This window comes from Giraffa tippelskirchi, chromosome 3, assembly GCF_054371585.1.
Source record: "Giraffa tippelskirchi isolate mGirTip1 chromosome 3, T2T-mGirTip1v1.2.pri, whole genome shotgun sequence".
Lineage (NCBI taxonomy): Eukaryota > Metazoa > Chordata > Mammalia > Artiodactyla > Giraffidae > Giraffa > Giraffa tippelskirchi.
Genome location: NC_137277.1, coordinates 47,854,663 through 47,864,823, shown reverse-complemented (window position 1 = coordinate 47,864,823; position 10,161 = coordinate 47,854,663). Strand labels below are relative to the sequence as shown.

Below are 10,161 nucleotides of genomic sequence, written 5' to 3'. Positions count from 1 at the left end.
GCGGGGCCTGCCCGAGGGGCGGGGCCTGCCCGGAGGGGCGGGAGCGACCGGCCCCGGCGGCTGGGGATGGCTGAGGGGGTGCGGGGGGGTCAACTTCCTGGGGCCGCCCGCGAGGATGTGGCGACCGCCCCCCGGCGCCCCTCAGCCCAGGAGACGCCGCCGCGGCTCAGCCCGCAGCGCCCCTGCCTGAGGCGCCCGCGGCCCGGATCCAGCCCCTCCCCTCCCCTCCCCTTCCCCTCCCAGGTGCGGGGCCGGGCAGGCGGCCGCGGCAGGTGAGGAGGCAGCGGCGCCCGCGCTGGGGTCCGCGGGGCGCCCGGCCTGGGCTGGGCTTCTGGGGGAGACCGGAGTGGGGGAGCGCTGCTCGGCCTCGGGGTCTCGCCAGGCTGTGGTCCTGGGTGGGGGGTGGGGGCGCCTCCTGTATGCGGGGCGCGGCCTGAGACGCTCGCTGCCCCCAGGGGATGAGGGGAAGCCCTCCGTCGCTGAAAAGTCTGCGCATTCACGGGAGCCCGCACCTGTCCCATTAAAGAGTGCCCCTCACGGAAGCGCTTCACCTGTGGGAGCACTAACGGGAGACGTGTTATCATATATCTCCAAACGCCCTACCCGATCGGCAGGTTCAGTTCGCTTGTGGGGGTGGGGGGGGAAAGACGCGGCTTTTGAAGCGGAGGAAACTGAGGCAGGTGCGCGCGGCGGCCTGCGTTCAGCCACTAGCCTGACCCTGCTTTCCAGGGCAGGAGCCCCGCGGGCTTCTCGGAGGAAGGTGGAGGCTGGAGTTCGGAGGCTCGATGGAGAAGTTTGGGGAGATGCTTCTCCCACCCACGTGCCTCCCTCCCCACCTAGGGGCCGCTGGTGGAAGTTGTCTTCTGTTCCCCTGAGGTAACCTGTGAGGTCGCCAGTGGCCAAGACGGAGAGGAATGGTGGGGCCTCTGCAGCTGGGTTGCCCACGAGACGTTTGACCAGACATGGGAAAGAGTGCTGGGCCCGGGGAGCCACAGCCTCGCAGGCTTCTGTCTGCTCAGAGCTTGATATCAGGCTGGCTGAAGATAGAAACAACAGTATACTTTTTCCTTTCTGTTGGCCTGTCATTTGTTCTAGGGGAAAAACTGCTTGTGTAATCAAGGAAGAGTGTACTATGCTCCTCCCTGCCTATCCCAGGGAAGAATTACTGTTAGCTCGGACAGAGGGCTTCACCCACAACTGTCACTTTGACCCCTGGCTAAAGGCCACCAGAAAGTAAGGAACAAACATCCCCAGGTGTTATGTGGCCTTCTAAGAAAGTAATTTTCTTGCCCATCCCGTTTCACAGGTGGTTTGGAGGGCAGACACTCCCTGTCCTGGTCCCCCCCCTCCCCCCACGTTGGCTACAACTGTGTGGGGAGCAGTTATTTTCCCAGTGACAGTTCAAGATAGTGTGGCCAAGGTTGTCCACTTACGGGAACATTTTTCTAGGAATGGAAGCAGGCAGGGGACATGGTACTGGCTGAGTTTGTGTATGGAATTCTAGAGTTGGGAGCTAGTTCAGGGGATTTCAGGTTTGACGACTTCTTTATCCTTTTTTCTTGATTGTGTTTTGCCTCACATTCAAGGAAATAGATGATGGCAAGCATTTCTGAAACTCTATAGCATATTTCCTAATATCTGGACTTCAGGGTACAAGTCATAAATTACAGTTTATTTAGAGGTGTTATTTTCTTAAGTTTGAAAATTAGGTATGAAAATTACAGTTTGATGTGGCAGACCTAACTGTAATAACTTGATTGTGCATGAAGAAGGTTTCCATGTAATCTTGGACACACGCACACACATTTTACTGTCTGTTTAGGAAGATCAGCCCACTAGAAACTTCCATATTGATCAGGAAGACAGCTGTCATCCCGACTGTTTACCTTGGGGTCAGGGCTTGTAAATCTTTGAAATCGACTTAATTTAACCCATTGCTAAAATAACATGCACAAAAAGAGAGCTGTTCGCAAAAAGGTTAGAAATTAATTTGCTTTCAAAACTTTCTCACGACCAAGCTGGTTGATAACCACTCTGCTTAGCACTATCTTAAGATAGTGGTGGAAAAAGCATTTTCAGTGACCAACATTTAAAAAGACAAAACAAACAGCAGCAATAACAAAGAAAGGGTACAGTTTCTCCCCTAATTACCTGTCCATTGTGATGTTTAGTACACAAAATGTGTTGTGCCTAGAACTTTCTGAAAACACCTTCGTAAACCTAAGCAGTGTTAAGGAAACTAATTCCACCTCGATTTTTTATTCTTAGAACCTTTAATAAATACTGCTGTTGTTTTAAAGGTAGATTAGAGAATTTTGTATGAAACTTGTACTGGCTATAGGGTTTATGTTTTGAGAGGAAAGATTTAACCTCTGCACCTTAAAATCTCATAACCTCTGCAGTACAGAACTGAGTTATAATTTAGAGTTTAATGAGAATGCATAGTTTAAATTGCTGTTGCTGAAGCCTCGAGGTGTGAGCTTTCTCCTCATTATTGTTTGGTAATGGTTATTATTTTTATTTGGTTACTGATTATTGATAGGTGTGACTTGTGTTTCTGTAAGAAAGATTTTGGCAATCTGAAGAACAGTCTTTTCCTATGCAATCACAAATTCCCATTCCTTCAATAGGGAGGTGGTGTGGTCCCTTTCTTGTTTTGTGAGTTTATATTACTTGGAGTTTTAAAACCCTAAAACCTGTTGGGCTCTTAATAGAGTATCCTATTGTATCTTACATGAAAGCCTTCCTAGATGGGTTGGAATCATTGGCCTTACGTGTTGAAAGACTTGAGCTCTCCCAGTTTCCAGGATTTGTCTGCTGTGGTCAGGACAGTGGTTTTATCTAATCCTCATGATGCCATTCTTAGCTTAAACCCATTATCCTCCTTTATCTTTGTTAAGACTGTCATGAAGTTTCTCTGCTTTCTCTAGTTCAGGGTGACTATCCCACATGTTTGATACATTTGGGCCCATTAACGTTCAGAATTGGAGCAATTGGTTAAGAGAATATGTTTTTAAACATTTTCCTTTTTCAAGGCAAGCATAAAAATCTTGAGTTTCTTCTGGGGAAAATCAGCTCTTTAAAAATCTGATAGGAAAACAAAAGCTGGTTTTTCCAGCTTTTTACCAGTATGATTGATTATTCTTAACCTTTTCTTTTCTGGTTTTGCCAGTACAGTGACTAGTGAATGATGAACCAGAGGCAAGGGAAAACCCAAGATCTCCCAAATCATCAAAAGAAGGTCACATTGTATTCAGTGCAGTTTTAGCCTTTTGAACTAAAAAGTGAGTTTTATTACAAGGAGTTCCCAAAGCCAGCCACTCCTTAAAAGATTCGCTACATAGCAGTTTTGTCACTGAGGGGTTCTTTAAAAATACAGATTTCCCAGCTCCACCTCCTGAAGTGTTTTTTTGTTTTTATTTTGAGTGGATAAGTGATGACCGAGAATCTGTATTTTAAAAGCCACTCTGGGCAGCTACTTACAAAAAGCTCCCCGAGTGATTCTGATCTGCAACCGGGTTTAGGAACCAGTGTTGCATCGCTTTGAAATTCTTTGTAAATTGGTAGTCTCTTTAACAGCGTCATTATGTTATTCAGGATGTTTGATTTGCTAGAATAGTCCATTTCCAAGCCATGACAGATAACAAAGAGCTTTTATAACTTTTATGTAAATTACTTTCTAGAGGGGCCCTGTCTGCCGTATTATCTGTCAGGAGTCATGAGGGAGGGTTGGTGAGAGTAGCTTCCTATATTTCCTGAGTGGACAAATGAATGATAATGTGGAAACCACTGGAGGACTGAATGGGTAGTCAAATCTAGTTCTGATCAGTGTTGCATAGGAGAGCTGCCTGGTCATCCTCTGTATGTAAGCTTTTAAATAAAGCCAGTTTGCCAGATGTTTCATTTCTACGTTAACTGAAGTGCTTATTGGATATGATGGATGCTTAATAGACAATACAATTTAGTCACGGGTCCTCTGCTGAGTTCATGGAAGGAAAAAAAGGTGAAATCCAGAACCCTCTGAGTTAAAGCAGAGTGGGGTACTTAATATGTTAAAGAATTAAATTTGGGCAAAATGTAACAGTTTAGGAAAGAGACAAACCTGGCTTTGAGTCCCAGCTCCTCCACCTCTTGGCTGGGCTGCTTTCATTGTTGTTTAGTGGCTAAATCGTGTCTGACTCTTGGTGACCCCATGGACTGCAGCCTGCCAGGCTCCTCTGTCCATGGGATTTGCCAGGCAGGAATACTGGAGTGGGTTGTTATTTCCTTCTCCAGGGGATCTTCCCAGACTAGGGATCTTCCCAGCCCAGGGATCAAACTCACGGCTGCTCTGGACACTCTAGTCACTTAATCTCTATGGGCTTCCTTTTCTTCATCTGCCAGATGAAAATAATACCTGGTCGCATTGATCAGTGGATGAAAAGAGAGCAAATCTCTTCTTTGTACATTGTATGGAGCTCAATGAACGTTCTCTTCTCCCACTTTCTCAGAGGATTTTTATTCCATAGACTTCAGATATCTTTCTAAATCCGGCCTTCCCCCTGTCTCCTTCCAGGAATATCTACTCGGTCAGCTCTTTTAGAAAATGTATGAAAGAGTGAGGACTCAAGAACGAGAGAATATGGTAAAGAGGAATGAGTCATAGATGCTTGAAAAAAATTTTTTCTTAGAACGAGTGGAGTGTAGGCATATATCCAGAATGACTGCAGGAATAAATTCATGACATTATCCAAATTCTGCCTCCAGTGTCTGGGCCGTAGCCTGGGAGCTCAACTCAGGCTCCCAGGCTTGGGCGGGGAGGGGTGGGTGTTCATTAAATAGCACCTGATAGCCCTTTCTTTTCTCATCTTCCTCCCCCTCCCTTTTTGTTTTATTCTTCTTTCCCTCTCTCCTCTCTTTCCCTCTCTTTAAACTGCCTTTCCTTTCGACTTGCCAATCATGGCCACAGTAATCACAGATCAGGCCGCTGGAATTCTGAGGCTAAAAGAGGTTGCTGGTTGCTAACACCTGTCCACCCAGCTAAATGAATAGAATCTTTTGTGTGCAGGAGGTTAAAAAAGCTGATTAGTACAATACTGGCTTACAGGACCTATTAATGATCTAACATATGTAAATGACCGAGTGATTTTAAGCCATTTTAGAGATCTGTTTCTTATACTCTGTGTTCATTTTTTTATATTGAATTAGGATGTTGGCTGGATTTTTCCATGTGTAAATCTGCTTATTGCCCAGACAGACTAATTTTTGTCATTTTGATTGGGAATCATTTATATTCTAAAGAAGTTTCTGCCCTTAAGGGCCTTTGTGTTGTTCGGCAATGTCTAACTTGTGTGTAATACAATTAAAGTTTTGTTCACTGTGCTGCTGACATAATTAGTTTAATTTCTGCTCCTTATATATTTCTCTTGGCAGCTGGGAAATTAAAATACAAAATTTTGCATAAAACCGCTTTTTTGAGGGGGTGATTTTACTGTGAGTCCAACGGACTTAGGCCCGAGGGTACAGTTTTGGAGATGTCTTACTCAACTTTCCTGTAATAGTCTCTTTTTCTCTCTTAGAATTAATGTATTAAGACCCATAATTGGCTATTCAAGCATTCAGAAGAGACAATGTTTGGCCTTTACCCTGTGATTCTATTTTTTCCTATAACTCTTTTGAGGAAATGTGTGTAATTTTTGGAAACCCCTAAGTATATTACAGTTACAGTATATTACATGAACACGTGAACTTTTGCGAAGACTAGAGAATGGAGTGGTTTTCTCTGATAAGCTGTATTACTTAATTCCCTCCTCAAATCACCGCTCTGTTCTTTTTAGATCATAGCATGTGCAGACCTGATGTGAAAGTGAAAAGGCTGTGATGCCCAGCAAATCCTCTTCACAATTTTTTTCTGTGATGCGTTTCACAGAGATGGCTCTAGTCTTCAGGAGCAGAAGTCACTCTCAAGGAGACTTTACATTTAATTACTCTAATCCGCACTTAATTTCCTACAGCGTTCTTGGAGAGATTCTCACTAGGCTGCTGATTGCATGGAGTTATGACCTATGAAGGTTTTTATCTCGGTTAAGCCTGCTAAATTTTTTTTTTTCTGAAGGGAAAGTGACGTTGGTCTGGTAATTTCTCCATTGTCCTCTCCTGTAAAAAGATAAGCAAAACCTTTTGGCTCTCTCAGCCTTTTTCAGCACGCATGTGCTGAATTTGAACTTTACAGAATTTTTTTGAGCTAGTGTTACTTGAGTTTTAAAAGCTGCCTCTTCTCTAGTGCTACGGATTAAGCCTGTATCTCCTAGTTTGACCTTCACATGGTTTTTCTAGAACGGCATGTAAGAAGAACACGGTTTCATTATCTCTGGGTTGTGGAGTGAGTGGTCATGGACAGAGGAGCCTGGCGGGCTACAGTCCACACGGTTGCAAAGAGACGAACAGGGCTGAGCAACTGAGCATGCATGCAGTGGTCAGGTCTCCTAGGGACAACCGTTTGTTTCCACCAGGCCAGTTCTCAGGGTAGGGGAAGCCTACCCCATTTGAAGTACTTGGAGCCAGACTGATTTGCTGAAACATTAACTGTCTTGATCCACTTTGATGAAATACTGCCTAGTCATCCTGAAATTTACAGGAAGTTAGGCCTACTGGAGGCTCTGCTGCCCCCGCCCCCACCCCCAGTGGTTAAACGTAATTAGTTAGTAATCAGCACCATTGTTTGTTTGCAACTGCTGGATTATGTTAAAAGACTTGGAAGAAAAGCTTTTCTTAAGGAAATGGAGCAGCCTCCTCTCCCATTCCCGGCTTTTTCTTGTTTTCCCCTATTCATTTACTTTGAAAAATCTTTCCAGTCTTAGTTCTGATAAGGCATATGAATCAGTATATTTTATGCAACAAGAAAGCTTCTTGTCCCTCCAGCAATTTCTATGAATTCCACCTCCCCCTCCCTTTTTTTTAAAAAAAAAACACTTCCTTCATGATTAAGATATCTGCTTGAGAAATAACCAGACCTCATCTTATGTTGTCTTCCAACCTTTTCCTGGGTCTTGAGTCAGTGGTTCCGTAGCCAGTGAATTACACCCCCTCCTGATCATGCTGATTATTATTTTCAAGGCATGGAAGAAGATCCACTAGACGGTGAGCCTTTATTTGAAAATGCTGGACGAAAGGAGTGTTCTGATTTGGGGAAAGAGGGTGGAGTGTTTTCCAGGGCTTTGGAGGGAGGGGGGCAGCTTTATTCAGCCAGTTCCTTAGTCAAGAATGGCTCTCAGGAAGAGGGCGGAATTGCCTTGGGATTGATTTTGCAGACCAGCAGCCGTGGTTTGGGCAGTTTGGACTTTATGGAGATGAAGAGGAATAGTTAGAGGTTAAAATTTTGTTCTGGGAAGGAATAACGGAAGGACTAGGAGAATTCTTGGGCCTTCTTCTCACTTCTGTCTGCCTCTCTACCTCTTGAGCGTGATTAGATTTAGGTGCCATTCTTGGTCATTTTGTCCTATATTGATGGAAAAACCTGCATAGTCATCCTGTGTCACAGCTGAAGTTTACCTTGGCCGGTGTTTGCTGCAGAGCGGGTGGGGAGGGGCTACCCCAATGCTCCCAGAGGGCTTGACAAGGGCACGGCTACCCTCCCTACCTCCCTCACCATATGGTTGGACCCAGCACTCCAGGTGACTATGAGTCATTACTCCCACGCCCATTCATCTCGTTCAATGTTTCCCAACTGTCTGGACTGGTGACAGAGTTGCAGACTGGCAGATTGAGGAATAGTGATGTGAACCAGCCAATTAGTGGGGTACGTAAATATGACACTTCAGCAGCTTCACCCCTAGATGCTCATCATCAGATTCCTAAATTTTATTTATCTGAATAAACTTTTCTGTATAGCACTTCACCATGTCTCCTGTACTACCAAAACTAATATTGAAAATGAAAACATATTGACATTTACATCTAATTTGGTTTTTGAGATACCAGCTATCCACACCTGCACTGTTATTTGTGGAAACTCTCAGAAATAGCCGCCTGAAATCTCTCTTCTCAGGTTTTCAGAAACAGCACAGACATAAAAATAAGTCACTAGTTTTGTTTGGAAGGGGACTGGCACAAAATTTGAGAGTTCTGAGTATCATGTCAAGAAAGCAGATCTTGATACCATAGCCTGTACATGTTTACATGTGTTTTAATATACATTTGGTCTTCCCAACCAAACAGCATTTTTCCCCCCAATGGGGAAAAGTTGAAATTTGTTGTTACATATTAGTGATATTATAAAAGCATGTTAAAATATGTTTTCTGTAAGTTTTTTGTTTTTTTAATTTTGGCTATGCTGGGTTTTCATTACTGCACGGGCTTGTCTCTAGTTGCTGAGAGTGGGGGCCACTCTCTAGCTGGGGTGTATGGGCTTCTCATTGCAGTGGCCTCTCCTGTTGCAGAGCACAGGCCCTAAGGTGCAAAGACATGAGTAGTTGGCACGCAGGCTCAATAGCTTCGGTTCCCAGGTTCTAGAGCACAGGCTCAATAGTTGTGGCACATGGGCTTAGTTGCTCCTTGGTATGTGGGATTCTCCTGGATCAGGGATGGAACCTGTGTCTTCTGCATTGGCAGGTGAATTCTTCACTCCTGAGCCACCAGGGAAGTCCGCTTTCTGAAAGTTTTAATATACTGATTTAAAAAATACTTTTTACATAAAGTAATTTATCAGAGATTACACTCAAATCGTGACCTTTTTTTTAAAAAGTTCTTGGAGGCATTAGATTATTATTGCAGTAGATCGAAGTTTTCGTGTCAGTCTCCTGGGTACTTATAAAAACTGCTGTTTCCTGGTTGCTAGCCCACAGCTATAGAATCTGGGAATTTGGGAATGAAGCTGGGGATTCTGATGTAGCTTATCCGCAGACCACACTTGAAAAAAGTATTGCTGTCAGACAGAACCACACATTAAAAAAAATGAACAATGTTGAAAAATGCTGATACTGGGGCCTGCCTTTAAAAATTCTGCAGAGGAGGAATTCAAGGCATAGGGAAGTAAAAAAATCTCCAGTTCACCTAGAGTCTCCAAGTTAGTTGGATCTTGCATACCAGCCATGACGTCCGTTGAGTCTAAGTGGATACTGTTTCTCTGGGTGTACCTCCTTATTGGTTTCTCCTCACGTGTGTGTGCGTGCCCAGTCGTGTCTGTCTAACTCTTTTGTGACTGCATGGATTATAGCCCGCCTGGCTCCTCTATCCATGGGATTTCCCAGGCAAGAATACTGGAGTGGGTTGCCCTTTTCTTCTCCAGGGGATCTTCCCAACCCAGGGATCGAACCCAAGTCTCCTGCTTGGCAGACAGATTCTTTACCACTGCGCCACCTGGAAAGCACATTGATTTCTCTAATCACCCTCAAATCAGAAGCTGTAGGATAGGGCAAGGATGCTCTGATTCCTTCAGAACAATAAATGACACAATTGGCATTTTTGTAAGTGGAAAGCTAGTGCTTCTGAAACTGTGGTGAAGGACGAGCTTTGTGAAGTGCTTATCCAGTCTATTGTCAACTAATATTTTTATAAAGTACAAAAAAAATGAATTACCAGAAACTCATACACTTGGATGCACAGCAGTGTATATATGAATTTTTTGTGTTTACCTTACTACAGATCTCCATGGACGATGTGTGACTGCACACTTTGAGTAGCGTTGTTCTAGGTAGTTCTGAGGACATCTTAGGAACTTGATGTTGTTGTTATTCAGTCGCTAAGTCGTGTCTGACTCTTTGAGACCTCATGGTCTGTAGCACACCAGGCCTTCCTGTCCTTCACTATCCCTCGGAGTTTGCTCAGATTCATGTCCAGTGAGTCGGTGGTGATACTATCTAACCATCTCATCCTCTGTCGCCCCCTTCTCCTTTTGCCTTCAATCTTTCCCGGCATCTGGGTTTTTTCCAGTGAGTCAGATCTTTCCGTCAGGTGGCCAAAGTATTGGAGCTTCAGCATCAGTCTTTCTAATAAATATTCAGGAACTTGATAGACTACCTGTAATTGAAGCAACCAAGAACTCCCTTACCTGGAGAGAGTTCTACCACTTGGTGATCTGCTAGATCAAAAAAGGTGAGGACACACCTTTTTGGTTTTTTTCTGACTGCAGTGAATCTTTGTTGCCGTGCGAAGGCTTCCTCTAGTTGAGGTGAGCTGAAGCTA

The 10,161-nt window shown here is 44.4% G+C and overlaps 1 protein-coding gene across 28 annotated transcripts in view; it reads left to right on the top strand.

Moving 5' to 3' along the window:
- RFFL (ring finger and FYVE like domain containing E3 ubiquitin protein ligase) overlaps positions 1–10,161 on the top strand; it is an 87,028-nt gene that overhangs the window by 7,743 nt on the left and 69,124 nt on the right. For 24 of the 28 annotated variants that reach the window (XM_081584418.1, XM_081584402.1, XM_081584383.1 and 21 more), the window contains exon 1: positions 28–272. The exons of the other annotated variants lie outside the window; for them this stretch is intronic. The gene's annotated coding sequence lies outside the window, so the exon portion shown is untranslated. Of the gene's footprint in view, positions 1–27; positions 273–10,161 lie in introns of those variants that run through there. 28 annotated transcript variants of the gene reach the window in all.